This window comes from Meriones unguiculatus, chromosome 1 (genome assembly GCF_030254825.1).
Source record: "Meriones unguiculatus strain TT.TT164.6M chromosome 1, Bangor_MerUng_6.1, whole genome shotgun sequence".
Taxonomy (NCBI): Eukaryota; Metazoa; Chordata; class Mammalia; order Rodentia; family Muridae; genus Meriones; species Meriones unguiculatus.
The window spans coordinates 51,512,747-51,539,299 of NC_083349.1; the positions used below are offsets into that span (position 1 = coordinate 51,512,747).

The 26,553-nt window shown below is 40.6% G+C and overlaps 1 protein-coding gene across 3 annotated transcripts in view; it reads right to left on the minus strand.

Moving 5' to 3' along the window:
- The window catches only part of Htr7 (5-hydroxytryptamine receptor 7), a 79,657-nt gene that overhangs the window by 23,414 nt on the left and 29,690 nt on the right, over positions 1-26,553 (minus strand). The window lies entirely within an intron of this gene.

The following is a 26,553-nucleotide window of genomic DNA, read 5'->3' on the forward strand; positions in this document are numbered from 1 at the left end:
ACATCATTAAATTTTAGCTGGGCATTGGTGGTACACGCCGTTAATCCCAGCACTCAGGAGGCAGTCTTGTGGATTTCCGTGAGTTCGATGCCATCCTGGTCTACAGAGCTAGTTCCAGGACAACCAAGGTTATACAAAGAAACCCTACCTCAAAAAGACAGACAGAGAGAGAGAGAGAGAGAGAGAGAGAGAGAGAAGAGGAGGGAAGGAGGGGGGAGGGGAGAGGAGTGGGAGAAGAGGGGAGAGGAGAGGAGAAGGAAGGAAGAAAAGAAAAGAAAGGTAAAAGAGAAAAAATGGGGGCAGCAAGGTGACAAGACAGATAAAGGCACTGGCTACACAAATTTAGTGACCTGGATCCAATCTCCAGAACCACAGGAAGGCAGAAGGAGACAACTCCTTTTGCAAAGTTATTCCCTGACCTCCACTCACACTGTGATAATGTAATATTCTATCTCTCCCTCCCTCCCTCTTTCTTTCCCTCCTTCCCTTCTGTTTTGCCTCCCTCCTTTCCTTTCTCCTCTCCCCTATCACATCATGTGTGTGTCTAAAAGCTCAAACTTATTTAAGTGTTAAAAGAGTGTCTACAGAGAATCAAAGTAGTCACAAGAAGTCTTCAAACAGAAAAGAAGTGAAAACCAATGGAGGACAGAAGTCCTGACATAGCTCAGCAGAGTTGAGGACATAGCCCTTGTCCCTCTCAGGAGTACACAGGGAGATACGCCAAGTTCCGGGAAATAGGAACATCTTTTGCCTAAAGGAATATGTGGCGGGCCAGGACATTTCATGAAAACACATAATAAGAACTTCACTTGTAGCAGGCTCCACTCTTGTCCCTTCTCCGGCCCTACTCAGGCATCAAAAAGTACAGACAGTACGTACCGGCTGCAATGGGCAGAAATAAGTGATATTAAATGAGGAAGAGAATAAAGAAGCATTCAACCACACTATGTGAAAACTAATGCTAAGTAAAAATAATGACTACATAAGGAATGAGCAAAATATAAAAAAAAAATTCTTACAGCAAAGATTTCTGTACATGTTACAATACAATCTAGTATAATAATTACAACAATAACAGGAACCAGGAAAGAGTATGTGTGAGACTCCCAGGAGAATCAACTCAAAAAGAAAACACACTTTGGAGCAGAAGTAGTTTTCTCACAAGTACTTTTCGCTGTAAGGAACCATAGCAAGTGCCTGTAATCACTGAAGCAGAGGCTTAAAGACTTTAACAGAGCAGAGTTGAGATGGAAAAAGAAATTGTTGATTTTGAAAAATAAATTGAGGCCAAAATGCCACCAGTGCAGGTCTAATGATGAGTTAGAAGCAGCCGGGATAGAACAGAAAGAGCTAAAAGCAAACCATTGTGTAAAGTAAAGGCTTGAGGCAATCGTGAACAACATGTACAGAAGAATTTATTCAAGCAATCAGAGAGAAGATGATAGATAAGGGACAAGCATAAAGATAAGAAAGGTGACTCATGTTCCTGAAAAAAGAATGAACTCAAGAAAATGCAACAAAAAGTGTGTAGATAAACACAAGTAAGGTAGACAGATGTATTTTCCAGTGAAAAAGCTGAATTTTAAGATCAAAGGACGTAGCACACAGTTACAAAAAAATATACAAAATAATTATCTACGCTATCTCTCCTGAAAAGTACCTGAGCTTTAAGAAATGAGAAAGATCTCTAGAGGTATTTGGTATGAAAAACAAATTAACAAGAAATACTCAAACATGTTTTTCAAGGTAGAAAAACATCAGACTAGTTCTCAACAGCTCCATCTTGTACTAGAAATAATAGAAAACTAAATTTTAAAGATCCAATTCTGTAAAAACATGAATAACATTGGGCCTATTATCTAAAACTACAAAGTTAACAAGTGGACATCCTCAAACATTAAAGACTGAAAGGAATATAATGCCCATAAGCCCTCTGGAGCAGAGGAATAAAATTCATCTGCAAAATGATGAGTCAAAATTAAGAATTTAAAACCAGAGAGGCCATGGAAACTACAGAATGAATGTAGGCATGCTAAGGTGGAGCTCACATCACCATTTTTCTGCAGCTCAGAATCCCCTTCCTAGGGTGCGGTAGGTGGGTTTTCCCACATCTGTTAATATAATCAGGATGATTTCCCACAGACACGCCCTGAGCCAGCCTAATCTAGACTCTCTCACTGAGATTCCTTTGCTTAGCAAATCTAGACTATGTCAAGTTGACAATTAAAAGGGACCCTCATACACTCTTTGCTATGTTGGCAGTCCTTATTTTCAATGTGTTAATTTATGGGACTGCTTCTACTTTAATGGTGTCACCTTTTAAAGTATAAGTGTATATTGTAAAATTATTATTACAGTCAAGTGAGGTCACAGGTCTATCACTTCACACTGCGTGCATTCGTATGTGTGGCATGTGCTTGCGTGTGGTGCGTGTGTGAGAGAGAGACATCTAACCTCTTCTTTGAGCAAATTAAACAATACAGTACTGTTTGTAAACCACCTTGTACTCCCAGCCTAAAATGGCACAAAATACTTCCTGCGTCTATTCTTAAACTATTGGCAGGCAAAAAATTGGAACAAATCCCAGGGATTGAGTGAGACATGTAGGAAAACAACACCGGAACCAAATAAGATTTTTTTTTTTTTTTTTGAAACACGAAGAAAAATCATACATGCTGTTAAAAGAAAAAAAAATGTATTCCTCACAAATAGATCATATTGATATAATTCATATACATATTTCCCTTTCTCAGTTGTCACACTTAAAATTGCTGCATTTCTTCATATATGTTAAGAGTCTACCGTGGTTTTCTACTGGTCTAGGCAATGAGACAGAACAGTAGCAAAAGCAAGGAAGCAAATTGTCACCGCTGGTTCTTTCAGCGTGTAGAGGGGGTGGTGGGCGAGCCGACAGAGGTGCCTGAGAAAATCCTAAAACGAGCGGCAGCCTAGGGAAGACGCAGGGCGAGAGAATCCTTAGTTCAGGGGCTCACCCCAAGAACAAAACAGGGCCGTGGCAGCTCAGTAGCTAGCACGGATGGGCAGGAAAGAGAAATGCCAGTCAAGAATAGCTCAAGGAGTGACAACTAAATCTGAGAGGTGGGTATCAGGAAACCTTCAGTTCTGATGAGAAGAGTTGCTGGGCAAGGGCAGCTGCCTGGCTTAACTTCAGTGATGTTCGCCCAGGTTGCTCTGGAGAGAAAAACCCCAGGAAGCACGTTTTCCTAGAATCTCTCATGGCTGTTTTACCTTCGCCGTCTCCTTCTCTGTCTTCTTCTTTCTCCTCCTTCTCCTTCTTCTTATCCTCCTTCTCTTTCTCCTCCTCCTTTTTTTTTCCTTTCTTCCTTCATTTCTTTCTTTCTCTCTTTTTAATATGAAAGGGTAAAACCCTCTTCGCTGACTTTCAAACAGAAGCTCTGACAATCTGCTGCAAGTATGTGACTGTTCAAGAGAAATATAACGTGAGCCACAAATGTGACCAAGTATGCATTTCACACTTTCTACTTTAAAAAAAAAAAAAATGACAAACAGGTGAGGAGTAGGCAGATAGCTCAGGCAAAAATAAATAAATAAATAAATAAATAAAGTGCTTGTCTGTCAAGCAGAAGCAGCTGAGTTTGGCTCCTAGAATCCTCATAAAAATTGATCAGGCGTAGCGGCCAGCACTTATATCTCAAACCAAGGTGAGTGGCTCCTGAAGACGTAGACCAAGGTTGTCCTTAAACTTCCACATGCATGCTCACACATGCGCACCCACACACATACTCTCTCTCTCTCCCTATTACACACACACACATTTTTATTTATTATTTAATATCATATGTTTTTTTTTAATTTTGAAAAAGTAAAATAGAACCTTATTACCTCTCCTTTTCCTTCCCTCATAATCTCTCAGGTCCCCTACTTCCAACTTTTCCCATGTGTCCCTCTTCATTCCGTCTCAAATTAATGGCCTCTTTTATTTTGATTACTATTGTTACGTATATGTGCATAAACATATACATACACTCTGCTGAGTCCATGTATTGCAGTTTGTATGTGTATGATCTCAAGGCTGACCACATTGTATTGCATATTTCGCGCAATATATCCTAAATACAACTTGCAGGTATAATCAATATAAAAGCGAGTGGGGCATTTCACTGTTTGCACGAAGTCTTTGAAATCTAGTTTGCATTTCGGCAGCTTGCCATAATTCTCGCAAGCCTCATTTCTAGTACTCCATATACAACCCTTGGCTACCGTATCGGGTATGACTGTTTGAGGTGACGGTTTCCAGCTGCTTCTGGTTCTTTCTAATATATTCCTAGTACTATTTCGTGACCATGGTGACTGCTGCTTAATTTGAAGAACTGTTTTAATTGTTTTAAGATGGCTAATTTTAATATCCGGAAGAACTCAGCTCTCTCTTGGGTGGAGACTGCCTTTATCATTCTGTTGCTGCCTCTAACTTTTCACTTTGAAGTGCTTGGATTTGAATGTATTCATAGGTGGATAATAACCATTTCCATTGATTTGGAATTTTTTTTTCTTCTTGGTGTTCTCAGAACTGAATCTATGTCCTTTAGTATGTTAGGAATGCATGCTGCCACTAAGTTATAGCTCTATATATTAGCTAACTCTAGTTCAGGTATATTTATTTGAAAAACCAAGAACCTTACTTCTACATCCTTTGACAAGTAGATATCTTCATTAGGCATATCTCAATCCAGATTAAATGTTTCCTGTATAGTAAATTTAACTTATTCATACAAATAATTTCACATAGAGGTGAGACTGAAAGACCATGAGTTTTATTTTTACTTTTAAAAACCCAATATAAAGCCAAGTATGAAGGTGTGTGACTTTAAATTAATCCCAGCACTCAGGAGACAGAGGCAGATGGATCTCTGTGAATTGGAGGCCAGCCTGGTCTACATAGAAAGTTCCAGAACAGTCTACATAGAGAGGCTATCTATCTGTCTATATATTATACATTATATATTATATACATATGTGTGTGTGTGTTGTCTGAGTGTGGTGGTATAGCCTTCTAGAGACTGAAGCAGGATGATATGGAGTTCAGGACTAGCCTGAGCTATGTAAAGAACTTGGGGCTGGCCGGAGATATATATGAAAACTTGTCTTACAAAATAAACATTTAATTATAGTAGCAGATGTGAAAATATTGACGAATCAGAATATTTAGTAAATAAGTCTTATTAACTGAATTCTAAGATTAGGGTTTGTTCCATTTTGTAAAAAAAAAAAAAAAAAAAAAAAATCTTTCTAAGCTATATTGAGTACATTTCCACCTAAATAAGTATCTTCTCCTGACGATGATAGAACTCCTTTGGTGATTCCAGGAGTTGCACAGCCTCAGCAGTGCTGGTTTCTAATAACCACCCATGAACAGAGGTGTAAAGGAAAGAAAATCTAATTACTTAAAAGTCTTGCTTAGCTGAGGTAAGACAAAAATTTGTGATGACATGGCAAATTAAAGCAAATCTTTTGCAGAATTCTTTCGGGCATGACAGTATGGGATGTGTTGAGCTGATAACAGCTTTACCTACTGTCAGGGATAGCCAGCAGAGACACAGTCTATGAATCTACAAAGCCGCTGGGGCCTTAAGGCCCTCCTTAGTCTTAAAAAAAAAAAAAAAAAAAAACAGATACACCTGTGGTCTTAGCACAGCTTCTACAGAGAGTGCCCACAGCCATTGTTACAGATAAGAAGTCAGGCCAAGGCAAGAAAAACGACAGCTCAGCTTTCCAATGGCTGGCCCCTAGAACTGTCATTTTTATCCCATTGGTCAGAACTGTAAACTAGTCAGCCTGGAAACCAGTGACATTCTGAGAAAAACCAGGATTCTGCTAAGAAAAAAAAAAAAAAGAAGAATTGAAAAAGGCATCCGGGAGTTGAGTATAAAGACAGTTAGAGCTCAGTTGAGGGGAAGCAAAATTTGACTCCTGGGTTTCTGTGTCTTGTGGAAGAAGGGAAGTGAGACATATTTAGTAAGAGAACACAACTTGAATCAAGCAATAACAGTGCCACTCCCCGCTCAGCACCCAAATCAACACATGCCTCTTCATTTCTTCCTCCTCAGCCAATGTTGGAGATCCCTCTATGTGCATTTGTAAAGATAAATTCCCAGCAGTTCTTTCTTAGTCTAGTCTCACTAACGTTGGTTTCTATAGGCTGATCCATCCCTCCCAAGGGACAGAGGGGATGACATGAGACGCTGCATCTTGGACATTTCAGCCTAGCAGAGCAGACCCCTTCCTACATACAGACTCTTGACTGCCTTGTAACATAGACTCTACTGCGGAATGAAGGAAAACTCCCTTTGCTTTGATTCTTCAAACATGGCTCCTTTGATACAGTATGGTTTCCACAGAAGCATGCACTGGGCACTCACCGCTACCTCTGCAGTGAATGCCACCCTCTTCCCAGATACTCTTGTGGTCTCTCATCTCGGGCTTTCCTATCTGTTACATTATCTAAACATAGCTCTACAGCCATGTACCTTCTCTCATGTGGCTCTTTTACCTGCTGCTTCTCCCAGCTTAGCCTCAAATTCATTTTTCAGCTTTGATTCTATATCCCTCCAAACACAACTTCAAAACATTCTCTGTTCAGCCTTGAGCACTATATTACTTGTTTTTCTTTTGCTGTACTAAAACAACACAACCAGGACAACTTATAGAAGAAAGGGTTTGTTCGGCTTCCCATTCCTGAGGGATAATAGTCTGTCATGGGACGGAAGCATGGCAGCTTCCGTCCCATGGAACAACAAACTGAGAGCTCATACCTTGAACCTCTGGGAGACTCACCTAGAAATGGCTCAAGTCTTCAAACCCTCAAAGCCCACCTACAGGGACACGCTTACTCCAACAAGGCCACACCTCCAAAACCTCCCACAGTGCCACCAACTGGAGGCCAAATATACAAATGTCTGAGACTGTGGGGGACATTTCTCATCTAAAGTGTCACAAGTACCCGGACTTTTGCCTTGCTCTGTGTGATCCCTGAGCTTGTGTTTAATCTCAACTATCAACAGGGAAGATCAGGTTCCCCTAGTTTCTGCACTGTGTATTAGAAGGCAGCAGTCAACCATGTTGAAAAGGGAGAACTGGTGCCCTGATTCTAGCAGGCAAACTGGTCAAGGACCCAGAGAGAGGAAGGATGGGAGGCCATTGCTCCATGCTTGTGTTTTCCTATAAAATCCCAGGAGCACTCCCTGGAGAAACAGGAGCACTCCCTGACCTTTTAAAAGAATTTTCAAGCTTTTCTTCCTCTGGAGGATAAAACGCTGGAGAAGGAAGTTAGAATAAACAGATGGTGAGGGCTAACATCAGGAATGCCAGAATGAAACTCTCTGCACTTCAGAATCAGCTAAGAAGTTACACTGGAGTGAGGAGTACTTGATGTTTTGTGTTATAGACAAAAGAGCAAAAGACAGACAAGGCCTGCCCCCATCTGACCCCTGCAATTGCCCCAACCATGCCATTCCTTACCTCTACCTGCATTTTATTTCACAAATATTCTATCCAGTTCAAAGATACATTATGTACCTTTAGCAATCTTTATTCTACTTTAAAGTCAACTTTTGTTGTTTTTAACTTCCATAAAGCAAAGAAAACACATCACTCATCTTTCTGTGTTTGGGTTCTCTCAATTTAAAATGTATGCATGATTTAATTATGGTTAAAAAAAATATTCCTTGTGACTATATATACAATTTTTTTTATCCATTCATCCTCTGGTGGGCATCTAAGATGATTCTCTATCATGGTTATTGTGAATAGTGATGCAATGAACATGGGTATGCAGGTATCCCTTTGGTTTGCCCTGCCATCCTCTGGATACCACGCTGTTGTATCTGCTTCTCAAAAAGGGCACTGAGAAGCTTCCAAAAGAAATGTAGTACAGGAACATGAGTTTGAAAGTCAGGCAGACTTGGTTTGGACATGACTTTTAATTCCTAAGCTATTGAGAATCATTTAATTTCTCTAAAGCTTCATTGCCCCATTTTTGCATAAGGTTAATGATGGCACTTTCGTAACGTAGTTATAATAAAGTAACTCCTCATTATGTGCTCATGGAACACAGTATATGTTTAAAAAGTATAAAAGGGGATAATTGCTGCTATAGATTGGATAAATGGTGGCCCAAGGACCCATGTTTGGTCCTCAACCCTTCATACCATGGGAAGGTGATGGTAAGAGGTGGGAAATACTGGGAAGTTTTCAGCCACTGAGAGCCTGCCCTCAAAGAAGATGTGGGGCTGGAACCTCTTCCTCTTTCCCTTTCAGTTCCTGGTCATTAGATCTTAACTTCATGGAGAAACGTACCCAGCATTTCACATACTTCATTACTAGAATGGCTTCCTGTTGCCCCTCTTTGTCAGCCGTTTCAGTCACTATGTTGCTCCTGCCACACTTTGGAGCCCTGACTCAATATAATGCACCTCCACAATGCTTTTCTCTTCTGCTCTATTAGAATATGGCTCTTTACTGTGAATTGTTTTAGGCGGCTCTGCCCCTAGGAGAAAGGTTACTATATTTATTATTTTTATTCTGTGGCTTCAAGCAAGTGTTCAAGTAAATTTAATTCTTGGCAAGGAATGATAAAATAATTCAAAAAAAGAGTAGCACTAATTATGTTCTTGCTAAGTTATATTGACTAGATGCTGTGACCATAACATACACATACACATGGACTGCAGAGGTGGCTCAGCGGTTGAGAGTTCTTGTTGCTCTTACAGAGGACCCAGGTTAAGTTCCCAGAACCCACATGGTGGTTCACAACCATCTCTAACTCCAGTATCAAGAGACCGAACCTGCTATTCTGACCTCCATGTGTACCACACAGTGCACATACATATACACATATATAAAAATAAATAAATCTCAAACATTGCAAACATATGTCACTGTCCAACCACAATTCCAGGCAATCCAAGGATATCAACAACTATCTCTATCTTTTCATTATATTAAAATTAATCACAAATTAATCTTAAATGCCCCACTAATAATTCCTTCATTGCATGATCGATACCTATATGTTATTCTTTCTCTGAACCTCAAATTTTTTGAAGTCTGTGACCTGCCTCTGGAACACATAGCCTGGGTGTAAATCCCATCACTACTGAAAGCTAAAAGCAGATTACCTCATCTCTCAGAGCCTCTAGTCTTCACCCACACAAACACAGTACCAGAACCTCCCTATGAGGCTGGGTCAGAACTTAAGTAATACAGTTTTTTAAATGCTTGGTACAGAGCTTGACATGGAGTTTATACTCAATGGGTGGCAACCATAATAAATAATTATATGGTCACCTAATTTTTTTTAAAAGCATGCACCCAACCTCACTACAAAGGGAGTCCTGTATGTAATAAATGATCTACAACAAAGTCACCCGTAACTGGAGGATCAGAAAGCCAAGGTGTGTGTGGAGCAAGGATTATTGAGTGGTAACCTTGACCACGTTCTTTTCTGAAAGGCTCAGTCACGAGCAAGACTGGTGAGTCTCACCTTCATCTAGACCACTGTGTAGCAGCTGCACACGACTTGACACCACCAGCCCCAGCTCCCAGTCCATTTATCTGTATCATGTTACCAGCTACTCTGGAAACAATTCTGGCTCCCACCATTACACAGGCAGCTCCTCTACCTGGAACACTTCACGATGCTCTTCAGACGAAGTCCTAACCATTTGAGATCACACTGGCTCTCTCCAGAAAGACACTCTAGTCTCTGTGAGTGTCCCGTTCTGCATTACAAGAACATCTTCTCATTCAGTATACTGTGTGATCGGTACCTACTTATTTACTTGGATATATAATAAGGTAAGGTGCATTAAAATGAGATCCATGCTTTTCCCTTGCTCAGCACAAAATCAACGTCCTAGTACAATGGCTATCATGACATAGGAAGTGAATAAATACTAGTTGCATGTATTAACTATTTAATGAAATACACTGAGCTCTGCAGCAAGACCTCTTTGTCCCATAGACATCACTTAGAGGCAATCAGAAACAAGATATAGTTGGTCCCTCCAACAAATGTAAATATTGGAGTTACATAATCAAAATAGTGACAGAGAAGCCAAGTGTACCTGTAATCTGAGCACTGGGAAGTCAAAAGCAGGAAGATGGTAGCACATTTGAGGCCTTCACAGTTTATATAAGGAGTTCCAGGCTAGCCAAGAGACACACATAGTGTATTACTTTTCTGTTGCTGTACTCAAACAGCATGACCAAGGCACTCTCACAGAAGGAAAAGTTTATTTGGATTTGCAGAAGTAAGAGTCCTTCATGGCAGGGAAATGTGGCAGCGGGTGGCAACAAGGTGACCGGAACAGCTCAGAGATCATGTCTCCAACCCCAAGCAGGAAGTAGAGCAAGTAGATGGGGAATGGTACATAGCTTTTGAAACCTTTGAACTGGCCCCCGGTAACATACTTCTCCAGAAAGTCCACATTTTCTAAACACACACAAACAGTGCCACCAACTGGACATCAAGTGTTTATACATCTGAGCCTGAGAGGAACATCTCAGTCAAACCACTATGAATAGTGAGACCCTGTCTTCAAAAGAAAAAGAAAAAGAAGACATTTTGAACTCTGCCTGCTAGGTAAAAAGCCAATGGAATTTAGGAACTTTTAAAACCCTGGATGTAACTTTGGTTGCTAATTTGCAGTGCCTCCCATCTGTCTGTCTGTTGATCCCACCCCTAACCAACACACACACACACACACACACACACACACACACACACAAGACCTCCATCCAACACAAGACTCAGTACCTGGCACAAAACAAGCATTATCTGGATGGCACCCCTGAACTTCCACCAGGCCCATGTGACAGCATTTCACTCAAGTAACAGCAGAAGACTCACAAGGACCCTCCTCCAACCCCATTTCTTAATACTCCTCAGACTGCACCATACATCTAATGAAAAGAACTGAGCCTAGACTATGCTGCAAAGTAAGCCTAGCTAGAAAGCCTGCCAGGATCAGAGGGTGTCTTTCTGCAAAGTGCTTTCACACCATTTGGCTTCCATCTTGAATAGTGCCCATCCCAGGCATTTCTACAGAGGGGAATCTCTTCAATACATAAGCTCAGGATTATCTGAGGCCTGAACCAGCCTGTGTTCACACAATTTGGAAGAGAGGAAGATTAATGCCTTGTCTTCATTCAGCATGACAAACTCCACCCACCTCAACAATCAAAATAGCAAGCAGGAGCCTCTAGCACACTGTAGATCCCAAGAGGCCTCACATAGGCCTCTGTCCAGAAGGCTACATCCACCTCCCCACCAGGCACTTCCTGTTGCAGCAGATCTGTCCATATTTCTCCATGCAGGTCAGTGATTTTTTTTTTTTTAACCAAGTGGATGCTCTTGCAACCTTGAAGCCAATAAGACCAGCTATGGTGCATTAATTAGCATCGTGTGTGTGTGTGTGTGTGTGTGTGTGTGTGTGTGTGTGTGTGTGTGTATGTGTGTGTGTGTGTGTGTGTGTGTGTGTCCAGACATCTGAATACAGAACATAGGGATGGGCTACGAAATGCTTCAACAGATGGAAAAGTGAGGAGACCTGGAAAAAATGAGAAAACTTGACAGTGTTTAACTTCCCTTCTGCTTGGTGGTTACCTGAACTTTTATTTTTAAACTACAAAGCCTGGGAATTCATGAATAATACAGGAAATTCATAAAACACCACTTTTCTGGAATAAGCGGGACATTAAAATACAAATTGCAAGTGTCACACCCAGCTGTACTTGATGGGACAAATTAAGCCTTTCATCGTCCTAGCCTTGACATTTGCCTTCAAGATGTTTGTTCGATGTACATAAAAGGCAGCAGAGAAAGGTACCCAGGAGAAGTTGAAACAGCCACCCAAAAGCCAGCCCAGGAAGGCATCCCTACAAAAGGCCTTGGTGAGCACCTGCCCAGAAAGCAGAATCCATAGAGAAACTGTCCCTAGCATTACTGAATTTTCTCAGGAAGACTTCTTGTGAAAATGGCATTGCTGAACGACAATGATACCTCTTCGGAATGACCAGAATATTTGGAAATCTAAGATCCGGTGAATAGGCTAGAAAGTTTCTGGGCACCCGTTAAGGCCAACCTTTCACCTTTCACAGGCTCAGCTAAGACGCAGAGAGGCCCTCTGTCATCCGTTACTCACCAGAGGCTCTCTCATTGCTTCTCTTTAGAACCTGCTTCTGGCGCTCCCACGGAGCGTGGTTCACGAGTGTTCTAAATTCGTAGTTTTTTATTGAATTCCACCTACCTGGCCCTGGAGCAGCAACGGCAAGAATTAGCTCCATCTAGTGGATAGTACAGGCCTCTGGCAGTTGCTTTCACAATCCCTTCATACTTAACCCAAAGGTAAATAATAATAATAATAATAATAATAATAACAACAACAACAACAATTACACAGATGTGTTTGTTTCCATGTCTAATTGTTTAGTAGTAGTAAGGTAGTGGTTCGAATATGCCGGCCACGTGTCTGGAAGTCACGTGACAGGACCACGCCGTGGAGTCGTTTCTCTCCTTCCACCTTTCTGTGGATCTTGGGGATCAAACTCAGGTTGTTGGTGTTGAGTGGCAAGCACTTGTACCTGCTGAGCCATCTCACCAGCCAGAGACTAGCTTAGGCTCTAACCAGCACCCTTTTGGTAGAGGTGAAACGCCTGGTTGCCTAGTGTGTAAACAATGCTTCAAACCCCGAGCAGATGATGTGTTAAAGACTTTGAAAGCATCAGTGAGGCAGAAGGTTTTAAGCAGAGCTCTGTGAGGAAACCGGCGAGAGACTTGAGATCGTCGCAGGAAACGCTACCGCGTGAGACTCCATGCAACAACACATAACTTGAAAAGCAAGTAAAAAACACATCGTTTAAAGACCAGAAATCAGACTGCATCCACTAAAACTTCCTGATCTTCTTTTTGCTATGAACCAAGCTCTCTTTTATTAAATATTTACAGGTTGTGATACTGATGCACTAGTGTAAAATTAAACAAAGCCTGTATCTTATTCTGTTTGGAGTAAAAACAAAACAGGGATTACATTTCTTTCTTTCTTTCTTTCTTAGCTCTCTTATGGAAGCTGGAAGACATGACTGGGGTGAATATGACCAAAAAATACTGTATTCCTACGTGAAATTTTCAAAGAACAAAAAATTAATAACGGGAGAAATATGAGTTTTTTATTACTGTTTTAATATTCTGATGTTTTTCCTCTTTTACATAAAAAAGAAAAAGAAAGGAAATGGAAGACACATGAAAACGCAGGAAAGACAGGAGCAGAGTGTGGGGCAAGCCACAGAGTCAGCAGCTCTTAAAATCTGGCTTCAAAATCTGGCAAAATCTTAGTCAGCCTTCAGGACCTTAGTCAAGTGTCCCCTCCACTGCGCAGTCCTTTAAGTCTGCACCCTGACCTCCAGCTAGGCTGTCCCACCAGTATGTAGCTCTCTACAATACCCTGAATAGCATAACAGTACCAGTATGCTAATTCTTCCTTCCCCTTTCTTGAGTCTCCCACCACATCTGTCCACTAAGTGACTACTGAGACCAGAAGTAAACAAGGATCTCTGACACAAATACCATTTTCTCTTTCCTAAGCTATGCTTTGCATTGTCCTCCAACAAAATGTAAGATGGCACACACACACACACACACACACAAAAAAAAAAAAAAAAAAAAAAAAAAAAACAGCAATTCTCCTGGCCTGTGCTTTCACTCTTTCATGATTTTTTTTTCTCCTATATCCTCTTTAAGCCTAGTCTTTCCAAGCCGCAAAATCAACAGTCATTGAAATGTAAAGCAGAAAGAAAAATAGCCGGGGCTCTGGTTTTTAAATACTATTTTCTTCTCTTTTGCCAGAGATAAAACTGTCAGGAGGGAGGCCTGCATGCACATCAGTGCATCTGCCTGAAATGAAAGGATTGTGGGAAGGCTGGCTGGCAAAATCAGATTCTACATCAATCTGAGCCCTGAGACAGGGTCTGTTTCTTCAGTTCCTGATGGCAAATGTACTGCTGAAGGTTAAGAGACGATTAAGAATCATCACATTTCCATGGAAATGAGAATCCAAACAGAAAGATCAGCCCAGCATGATTGCCTAAAAGCAGCGACAGCTAAAAAAGAAAATAAGTCAGTAGGGAAGACATTGTATGGATAAATGCGTTTTGTTGGTATACTCTAGTGGTCCAGAATATGGACCTGGGAAATTAAAGAACCAGAGATGGGGCTGGAGAGAGAATGCAGTTGATAAAATGTTTCACACAAGCATAAGGACCAGAGTTCAGTCCCCAGAAGCCACATAAAGAATAATTGAAAGCCAGACATGGTGGCATAGACTTGTAAGCTCAGCCAAGGGCAAATGGAGATAGCTGGACTTCCTGGGCAGCCACTGGAGGAACACCAGGGCAGTGAAAAAGCCTGCCTCAAAAGTAGAAGACTGGATGGGGATTGAGCATTTTAGCAAGAGTCCTCCCTCTTGATTAGTTTCTTTAGGTGTACAGATTTTAGTAGGTTTATCCTCTATTATATGTCTATATGAGTGAGTATACACCGTGTGCATCCCTCTGCTTCTGGGATAGTTCACTCGGGATGATCTTTTCCAGATCCCACCATTTACCTGCAAATTTCATGGTTTCCTTGTTTTTTATTGCTGAGTAATATTCCATTGTGTAGATGTACCACAATTTGTGCATACATTCCTCCACTGAGGGGCATCTGGGCTGTTTCCAGCTTCTGGCTATTACAAATAAGGCTGCTACAAACATGGTTGAGCAAATGTCCTTATTGTGTACTTGAGCCTCTTTTGGGTATATGCCTAGTAGTATAGCTGGATTGGCTATACTACTCCCATACACATGTACACATACCACACACATACATCCACATACCTACACACATACAGGATAGGTATTTTTCCTGCCAACAAAATGAACCAATTCAAGCCAAATTGGATTGAACTGATTGGCCTGAGGAAGCGCTATTCCTAGTTGTCTGAGGAAGCGCCAGATTGCTTTCCAGACTGGTTGTACAAGTTTACTTTCCCACCAGCAGTGGAAGAGAGTTCCCTTTTCTCCACAACCTCTCCAGCATGTGTCTAATCAAGAGGTAGGACTCTTGCTAAAATGCTCAATTCCTATCCAGAAAGGCAAAGAGGATGGACACCAGAAGGAGAAAAGAGGGAACAAGTCAGGAGCCTGACACAAAGGACCTTTGAAAGGCTCTGCCCTCAGACTATCAATGCAGATGCTGAGACTTATGGGCAACCTTTGGGCAGAGTGCAGGGAATCTTATGAAAAAAGTGGGGAACAGTAAGATCTGGAGAGGACAGGAACTCCACAGGAGAACAACAGAACCAAAAAATCTGAGCACAGGGGTCTTTCCTGAGACTGATACTCCAACCAAGGACTATGCATGGAGATAACCTAAGACCCCTGCACAGATGTAGCCCATGGCAGTTCAGTATCCAAGTGGGTTCCATTGTAATAGGAACAGGGACTGTCTCTGACATGAACTGATTGGCCTGCTCTTTAATTACCTCCCCCTGAGGGGGAAGCAGCATTACCAGGCCACAGAAGAAGACAATGCAGCCATTCCTGATGAGACCTAATTGACTAGGATCAGAAGGAAGGAAAAGAAGACCTCCCCTATCAGTGGACTTGGGGAGGGGCATGCATGCAGAGGGTGGAGGAAGGGAGGGATTGGGATGGGAGGAGGGAGGGAACCACAGGGGGATACGAAGTGAATAAAGTGTAATTAATAAAGAATTTTTTTAAAAAAGTAGAAGACTGAGCTCTTTCCCTTCATCCTTCAAGCCTTTCCTTCTAGCCCAACTCCACTCCTTTATGACCTAGAGAACCATGCTCAACCAGAAACATGCCCAACCACCCTGTGGCCACTCGAGGCTGGGCCTCAGATCAGTGTCCTGCCCAGCTGTCACCACAAAGACCTCTTGCACTAGATGGTATCTAACTGGACGGTGTGCAGAAGGTGAGAGACCTCGTAGCACTCAGCCCTAAACGGGATGTCTTCATCATAGTCCTCCCCTCAAGGCTCAGGGCTTTAGGCAGAAGAGGAGGCAGAATGATTTTAAGAGCCTGAGGTGCCGGATGACTTCCAGACACAACAGGACAGATACACACATATGGCCTCACAGAGATTGCAATGGCATGAGCCTAGGACTAGCAAAGACTCAAACTAGCCAAAATCCCAGAACCGAAAGGTATAAATGGACACAGGTCCCATGCCTGACCAAGAATCTATCTGCAGCTCATACCTGCTGCCAAAGAGGGAAATGTTTGTATCAACCACACTCCACAGCAGGCCTCATGTCCAGGAGCAGCCAGCCAGGGCAAAATAATCTCCATGTTTGCTTTGCTTTGCTTTGCTTTGCTTTGCTTTGCTTTGCTTTGCTTTGCTTTGCTTTGGTCTGAGCTTGCTGAGGTTTTTTTTGGGGGGGCGGGTGGGAGGTTGTTTGGTTGTTTTGATTTCTTTGGTTTTTTTGCCTGTTGATTTTTATTTTTGGTTTTTGTTTGTTTTTATTTTGAGAGAGAGAAACAGAGGGGGAGAGAGAACATGAAGTAGGGTGGGTAGGAATTGGATAAGATTTGGAAGAAATTGGTAGAAGGGGAAAAACAAAATCAAATATTATATGAAAATTTGAATTAAAAAGGAAAGGTAAGAGGCACCTGAGAAAGGACACGCAGGGTTGTCTTCTGACCTTCACACATGCACACATACGTACTCAAACACATACACACACATACATACACACATGCATGCACACAAACACACGCATCTACACACATGCATATTACATACACACATATACACACACATACACATGCTTACACATATATACATACACATATATAAATATACACATATATGCATGCACACACATACACATATACACATACCACACACATACATCCACATACCTACACACATACAGGATAGGTATTTTTCCTGCCAACAAAATGAACCAATTCAAGCCAAATTGGGAGATAAATGTGCTCTCAGTGGGGTCACTGGCCTTACAGGAGTGGTCAGTGAAGTCACCATGCAGAGGAAGACAGAAAAGGAGGGAGGCAGGGGCCAAAGAGAGAAGAGAGAGAAAGCACACACAGAGAGAAGAGAGAGAGGGAAAGGCGGAAAACAAAATGTCTGGATTATATAGTGAAGCGCCTCTGGGGAGGGGAAGCCCCGCCCCTGGGCTGAATATGCCAGCCATGCCCTGTAACAGGTAGGGATGCTGAGGGATGTTGGGAGAACCTGGAAGCCAGGTCTGCTTTGGTTAAAAAGGTACCTCAGCTGCTTTTCCAGCATCTGAGTCCCAACAACACACACACACACACACACACACACACACATACATGCATATACACACAAATACAGTCACACACATACATAAACACATATGTATAAACATACATACACATGCAAATATACATACACACATGTGCATACACATCTATACATATATACACACATACATTCAAAACCAATTTAATGTACGTATAAGCTGAGCAAACTTGAACAGAAACATAATCTCCGATGTCTCCATTTTTTCTCCATAATGTAGGAAAGGCAATATTCAGATCCTGTCAATATTCATGACACCTGTGTTGTGGTGTGATGAGCACCTTTGTGTTCGGCACTTGGGAAACCCTCATTCAATGGAGATTTGCGACTGCTTTTCTTCTTCTTTTCTAATTTGGTCACCCATTAATTTTTAAAGAGTAAAGACTCAATACACATACTTAGATAGTCTGCTAGAGCCTTGCATACACAGTCACACCTGGAAAAAGGAAAGATTGAGACACTGTGGACCTTTCCCGGGCCAGTCTCTGTCATGCCAGACAGATGGCATTTAAACACTGCCAGCCGCCTGCAGCCACTGCATTCCAATTTCATTGTTATTACATCATTCCTTTCTTAAACCCGTGTAAAAGGGAGCATCACACTCACACTTGTTCACTCTCATCTCTTCACACGGGTCCCAAGTGTCTCTGTCTGTGGCATATGTTAACTACGCTTTTGTTCGGGGGTAGGGGGGGCGGCTCCAACATCAAGCTTCACCAGAAACATATTTGGACTTGTTGGAAGAGGACACCGATTAGAAAATGTTCAGGTCCTTCTTCGCCTCCTCCCCCACTTTTAAAAAATGTTACTCAAGGACACGTGTCTACTTGAATAAAATTGTTCGACCAAATTCAATCCTGTGGCATTTGTGTGTTCCACTCAATTAAGTGACAAGACACGTTCGTGTGGTATTTTCAGCCAAATGGTGAGAAATTAAACTGGCTGAGGAACACATTAATTGACTCTTTCAGCTGAACACTTAACAGTTAATAACTGCATGCACTCCTGCTTGCCAGGGTGTTAATTTTAAGCAAGGATTTCCTACTCATGGGTCTACTGTATTGGCTAGGGAACATGATAGTAAAAATACTGTAACAGCTAAATTAAGTAAGCAATTTTTAAACGGCTGCCATTTTCATCTGTGTAGCCTTCTTGATGTCAGGCAAAGAGGAGGAGAGATGCAGCTAAGGAAAAAGAGAGGAGGAAGAGGAGGAGGAGAAGGAAAAACTCACATTGGACGCGTAACTGAATGTGGCTGCAGCTGTCTTTCACAGATTGCCTCTGACATTTATTAAACCAGCTTGCTACTCCTCTGAATTACTGTAAGAATGAACCCACAAATTTTAAGTAATAAATACGTACTAATGGAATAATTCCATTAATCATTCTATGCATTTGCATTTTAATCTTTCTTATCTGATGTTTCACTTAAAACAGAGGCTTAGAAGGTTTTATGCCAAGTCCTTCAAGCCCTCTTGTGACCACCTGTAATATAGGTAAACACACACACACACACACACACACACAAACACACATAAGGCCTAAAGGGGTTAAAAGAAGATAGATTTGAGGATGACCTATTCTAACCTGAATATTAAAGGGAAGTTATGTAGACAGCTTAGTGTTTGGGTGGCACACTGAACATTGAATAGAACTCAGGAAAAGAGGAAGAGAAAAATACTAAAGACCCAGAGAAGATTCAAAGTGTGCTCAAGACAGATGAGTACTCCAGATACATGGGAATGCTTTTACCTATGTGTGCTGAAAGGAGAAACGACTGTAGAGAATTCTGCCCCCTCCACCAATTGAAACATATGTCAGACTTTCTCATAACAGAAGCCAGTTACCCTGGACTACATTCCCAGTTCCTCATTGCGGTCAGTTCACATGTAGCCACTTCCCAGCAGTTAACAACCTGCTTAAGAGACCAGACCCTGTTGACTTCTACAGCCTTCACAGCCTTCACTCATCCCCCCAGAAACAAGCCTCCATCACAGCAGCTTCCTTTCTACCCACTAATGAAAGCTCCCTACACAAAAACCCGTCTGGATAATGGTCTGCCCCCAGGCCCCCACATCCCTCTCTCTGCACTCCCTAGCCACCATGTGTGTCCTCCATGTGTCCAAATGTAAGTAAATAAGTAATAAAATACTTCCATCTCCTGTCTCTTCTAATATCTGCAAGAGTGTTCCCCAACTTAAACATACTAAATTGAGACAAAAGTACAAGAAGATTTAAGGGGGGCCCAGAAAAACAAACAAACACTTCCCTCAAGTCTTTACCGTAAACAAAGATGCACATTGTTGGAAAACCACACCCCTAAGCCCACTTCCAGTAACCCAGCGACAAAGGCCACGTCATCATCAGCCTGCAAAACGCAATGTACTCTCCCTATGCATGTACACTATGAGCCTTTACATAAAGCAAGTGCTTTCTCTTCCTGTTCTCTTTTTCCCTTCCACCCACCCTGTCTCAGAGGCAGCCTCTGTATCTCCATCCACCCCCCACAAAAAAAAAAAAAGAAAAAGAAAAGAAAAAATGAAAATAAACAAAAATAAACTCTCCGGAGAGACCTGTTACAAAGTGTGATCTCTGCTCTGGCATTCCTTGGCTCCAATCCTCCAAAGCATTCCGCCACTAAATCCTAACAAACATTATGTTTTGATCCTGTCAGCCTATGTCTAATGATACCAAGGAGCCATGTTTTTTTGTTTTGTTTTGTTTTGTTTTTTATTGACTCTTGGTTCTCCCTTTTAAATCTCCTTTTGTTTTGTTTTGTTTTGTTTTTTATTGACTCTTGGTTCTCCCTTTTAAATCTCCTTTTGTTTTGTTTCGTTTTGTTTTGTTTTGTTTTGTTTTTTATTGACTCTTGGTTCTCCCTTTTAAATCTCCTTTTGTTTTGTTTCGTTTTGTTTTGTTTTGTTTTGTTTTTTATTGACTCTTGGTTCTCCCTTTTAAATCTCCTTTTGTTTTGTTTTGTTTTGTTTTGTTTGAGACAGGGTTCTCTGTGTAGCCCTGGCTGTCCTGGATCTCTCTCTGTAGACCAGCCTGGTCTTAAACTCAGAGATTCACCTGCCTCTGCCTCCCAAGTGCTAGAATTAAAGGTATGCACCACAATGCCTGAACCCTTTTAATTTTTTCATTCCTTCAAGATAACACTGTAATTCCCAATAAGAAGAAGTTCAATAATACCCCTGATCTGATGATCTTTCTTAGAAGTACCTCACAAACATGAACTTTACTCCATTATCAGGAGTTTTGAGTCTTTGAGTCTGAATCACCCAGCCACAGCTCTTCCCTATAGTTATCTGGTATGTACCTGGGAAATCTCCAAGTGTGTTTTTGGCATAATATAAAAAGACATATGACGCTAAAGAACTTTGAAAAGAGAAGTCATGCAGCTCAAATGCCTCGTTTTTAAAAGCCTCCGTCTCCCAGGAAGATTAGGAGACTGTTAAAAGGATGAAGTTAAAGAGAACATGAGACAAAATTCTGTTTGCAGGGCTTCATCCCATATGCTCCTGTAAGTGGCTGGAGCAAACATGATTCTATTATTCAAAATTTCACATTTCTTGGCTTCTGGAACTATACAAGACATGGTGGAGAATTAAAATAAGACAACACCAAGCCTCCGGATTTGGAGACATTGATGTCTAATTGAGAAGATAAAGGAAAAAAAATCAGTTTTCTGTTTTTGTTTTTTGTCCTTTTTTGGGGGGAGTGGGTGCTTGATTTCTCTGCAGTGACAGAAGAATGAACTGATCATAATTCTTGATGCAAAACACCATACATGGCTCATCCAGCTCTAAAACAAGAAGACAACTGCATTTACCCTGGTGCATCAGCCTCTGCCCAACCCTTCTCTCACATGGGAGGAAATCTACTTCTTGTAATTATAAAACAGGACTCCAGGCTAGAACGATGACTCACTGGTTAAAAGAAAGTACTGATCCTTGAGAGGGTCCAAGTTCAGCTCCCAGCACACACATGGCAGCTCACAGCCATCGTTAACTCCAGTTTCCAGAAGATCAACTCCCTCTTCTGGCCTCCTTTGGACCCCAGGTATGTATACAGTGCACATACATACTGAGCTGTTCCCAAGCCTTTCTAACTCTTTCTGAACTCTCGCTGTTCAACTCAGCTGTTCTGGCCTAAACGTCTCTCCAAGCCGACTGATTCAAACTGGATTCTCTTGCTTCTGACTGAATTGCTCTCTGCCTGGTCTCAAACTAATTCTGCCAATATGTTTTAATCTTCTGGCTCCTTCTCAATCTCTGGGCTGTTCTGTCTCCACCTGTGCCTAGATTGTTTTCTCTGTAACCTATCTCTGTAAAACTGTCCTGGTTGAAAAAAAGAAAAGAAAAAGAAAAACTCAGTAAAAATCTTTCTTCTCTCTCCTGGCACTGCTCTTAAGCAGCCTCTCTTTCCTGTCCTGTTCTTGTGAGAGTTGGGGGTACCCTATCTCTGACACATTCTGTCAAATCTTTCTCTGATTCATCACTTTTTCTGCCCCTCAATTAGATGTCACTATCAACTTCTTCCTTTTATAAACTACCCTTACCTTCACCATTTGGGATTAAAAGTGTGTACTAAGGGAGTGTCTGTATTCCAGCCAGCACATACTGTAATCCAGAGTGGGTCTGCATTCCTACTGGAACACAAAGACCCAGCAGGTCTTTGGATGTGATACCGTGTCAGAGCAGCTATGTGGCTGGGTTAAAATTCCTCTACATATACATGCATCCCAAACACTCATACACATAAAAATAAAAATAAATAAATATTTTAATGCAAGAATTAAAAACCATTTCATTAACAAACAAAAACAAAGCAAAACCAAAGGCATGACACAAAGAGTTGTTAATTTGTGCCAAGGATAATTTGGTATGATTGTGTTATATGGAAAAAAAATATTTACATGAAAATGAAATCTTACACAAAGTCCAAACATACAAAAATAAAACACACAGAGGCTGCATTACAGACATGGCAGCACACATGCCTATCACCCCAGAAATCAGGAGGCTGACAGTCCAACATCATTCAGGCTCCATGGGGATGTCAGGGCCAGTATATACCAAATAATGAGAAATTTGTTTCAAAGCAAACAAATGTTACAGTGAAGGTTTGTAGGTAAAGGAGTGTGAGAAAACAATTCTACTAAAATAGTTAATTTGTGTCAGCGTTTCATGAGAAAAAAATACAAGACATATACAGAAGTAGAAAACTTTAAAAGCCATCAAAGTTTATTCTGAAGAAGAGAGGGGGCAGTAAAGATCTTTTCTTCTTTAATTAATTAATTAAATTTACATCTCATAGTCCCCTCCCTCCTCTTTTCCCAGTCCCACCCTTCCTCCTATACCCCCTCTCCCCTATTTCTCAAAATAGGGGAACCCCTGTATCCAAACACCCTAGCTCATCTATTCACATGAAATCAAAGATTTCATGATTTCTTGTTTTTAATGGCTGAGTAGTATTCCATTGTATAAATGTACCACAGTTTCTTTATCCATTCTTCAGTTGAGGGACATCTAGGTTGTTTCCAGTTTCTGGCTATGATGAGTAAAGCTGCTATGAATATGGCTGAGCAAATGTCCTTGTTGTGATGGAGCATTTTGAGGTGTATGCCCAGGAGTGGTACAGCTGTGTCTTGAGGTATGGCTATTTCCAGTTTTCTAAGAAAGCACCAGATTGATTTCTAAAGTGGTTATACAAGTTTGCCCTCCCACCAGCAATGGAGGAGGGTTCCCCATTCTCAACATCCTCACCATCATGTGCTTTCACTTGATTTTTTGATCTTGGCCATTCTGGCAAGTGTAAGATGGAATCTCAGAGTCATCCTTGATTTTCATTTCCCTGATGTTGAGCATGTCTTTAAGTGCTTCTCTACCATTCAATGTTTCTTTGTTGAGAATTCTCTGTATCCCAATTTTTAAATTGTATTGTTTGGATTGTTGTTGCTTAATTTCTTGAGATATATATATATATATATATATATATATATATATATATATATTCTGGATATTAACCCTTTACCAGATGTAGGATTGGTAAAGATATTTTCCCAATCTGTAGACTGCTGTTTCATTATATTGATAGTGTCCTTCACTTTACAGAAGCTTTTCGGTTTCAAGAGATCCCGTTTATTAACTGTAGATCTTAGAGCCTGAGCTGTTGGCGTTCTGTTCAGGAAGTTGTCTCCTGTGCCTTTCAGCAGGGAAATCAATGATCAAAGTAACATGGTGGGGGGGGGATTGACAGATAGAAAAGCTAGGCCGAATTAAAATAAAAATTAAAAGGAAAGGGTTTGTTTTCGTGTTAGAAAATGTCACAAAATGGCACCTGGCTAACCTTCTCATGCAGCTCCCATGAAAAGAGAAGGCCAAACCTAGAGCATTCACTGCAGTGTCACCCAAGAGAGTAGTCTGCCGCCAGCAAATACCACAGGCTCATGTGCTGGACTAGTTCCCAGCTCAGGGAAAATTTTGGAAACTTTAGTAGGAAAGGCTAGTTGGAAAAAGTAGGTTACTGGGTGCACACCTTTGGAGGTTTTAAGTGGTCCCTAGTCTACCCCTTTCCTTGCCCCCTACTTCCACCATACCAGAAAGAGACTCCCTCTCCCCAGTCCTGTTGCCATGACTGTCTGCCCAAGTGCCAACAGCCCAGTCACCATGCACTGAACCCTCCTTTAAGTTGTTTTTATATGTGTGTTGATCACAGGTATTTAGAAGTAAAATGCAACTCATTAAAAAGACAAAGGACAAACACCAGGCAAACAAAGATAAAATAAAGCTTTCACAGGTCACCATATTTACTTTGGGTGTTATAGAATGTAAAATTCAGCCAAATTGCAATGTATGTGAGAAACATTAATTTTCCCAAATCAGTAGACCTTGTAAATAGATAACTAAATACTGAAATAAACAGAAAATATTTTTTAAAAGTTCTGGGACAAGATGGATTCACTGATGTTTCTTTACATATTGTCAAAACACACCAAGTGCAAAAATACTGAAGGAAAACTACCAGATTTCTTCATGAATATTGATGGGATGATATCTACAAATTACTAACAAACTAAATTCAATTAACATTAATAGGTTTGTACATGATATGTAATATTTATCCCTGGAAAGCAGGGATGGTTCAATTTATGAAAATCAATCACTATGACACAGCACATTAACAGAATGAAGGTCCCAGAACACAATCTTCTTACTTAATGCAAAAAACAAAAAGGCTCTTAAACAAATCCAACACTTTTCATGATCACACATAGACACAAGCACACACAGACACAAATACAGACACACACACATGGAAATAAAAGAAAACCACCACAACATAATAAACATTGTATATTAAGAGATCACAAATATTATCACATTTGTCAATCGATCAGTTGCCTGATGCTGAGATAAAATACCCAAAATAAAGATTTTGGTTTTGGCTAATAGTTTCAGCCCATCATAAGCCAATTCTGTTGTTTCTCAGCTGTGGTAAAACAAAAAGTGTCATGGGAGAAGAGTGTAAAAGAGCAAAATTGCTGACATTATGGCAACCATGAAGAAGAGATAGGAGACAGATGAAGAGAAAGAGAGATTGGTTGATGGGCTGATTTTTCAAGAGAAAGCACAGGAACAAGATACCACATTTAAAGGCACAGGAACAAGACACCAACCTTTAAAGGCACACGTATACACACACACACACACACACACACACCAGTGACCTCCTCCAGCTAGCTCCTACCTCCTAATAATCCATTTGCTATGGTTTATTGGAGGATTAACCACTGATAAAGTTCACACCCTCAAGATACAATCACCTCTCAATGGCATCAACACCTGAGGCCAACATCTTCAACACATGAGCCCGTAAGGGCATGTACATTCACATCATAACAACAATTAATACTGAAAGACTGCAAGTTGTGTTTTTTTTCCTATGATTAAAACATGGCAAGAATGCCTAGTATAGCCACCTCCACTCAACATAAAATCCTCTGTTGTCTTAGGCAGAGAAATTAGGGTAAACAGTTTTTGAGCTGAAAAGGAAAAGGTATAACTCTGTATTCAGAAATAAAGTAATCTTCTATCCAGAAGTGATTGAATGTTTTCCTTTTTAGAAAAACGAATCTTGTTACAGAGAACAAATTAAAAAGAGTTTCAGAATACAAAATCAATCTTTAAAAAAATCAGCTCCATTTTTAAGTACTATTGATGAACAATCTGGGAGTAAATTTCAAAACTTGTTCTGTTTACATTGGCAATCAAAACTAATGAAATCATTTTAAATTTAGTCAAGGAGCGAAAAGACTTGTATACTTCAAACCACAAAACACTACTGAAACAAATTAAAGATGACAAAAATAAATAAATAAACACCCCATACCCATGTACTAGAAAAACTAATATTGTTAAAATCCCATGTTGTAAAAGCAATAATCATATTATATGCAATGTCTGTCAAAATCTCAATGATATATTTTGCAGATATAGAAAAATGCAATGTAGCATTCTTGTCAAGTCTTAGTATGCATATCAAATAGAAAGATTGATATTGAAGAAGAACAAAGCAGGATGACCTATGTTTCCTGGTTTCAATGCCATAGTCAAAACAGTACATCTCTGGCATAAAGACAGACGTGTGGCCCAACAGAATTAAATGCATAGCTTAGAAACAAGCTCTTGGGCACAAATAGTCAAATGAGTTCCACAAATTCCATGGAAAGGACAGTCTCATCAACAACCGAAACTGAGGAAACTGACTATCTAAGGCTCAAAAAAAAAAAAAAAAAAAAGGGTCCTTTTGTTACATTATGTGCAAAAAAAAAAACCAATTCAAAATGATCTCAAAACCTAATACCTAAGAAAAGCACAAATTCATCACAGTGAACCCAATGACAATGGCTTCATTTATGAAACCAAAAGCACAGGCAACAAAAAAAAAAAGGAACAACATAATATTTTATAAATCTATGCCTCAAATAAAGCAATCAAGAGGATAAAATGGTCGTTGGGGAAATAGAGGAAAAACATATTTTTGCATAATACATCTGATGAAACTTAATACCCAAAATATATAAAGAACTCTTAAAACTTTATTTAAAAAAAATATGAGCAAACAACTAACTGACATGTCTTCAAAGAAGATACACAGTAGCCAGG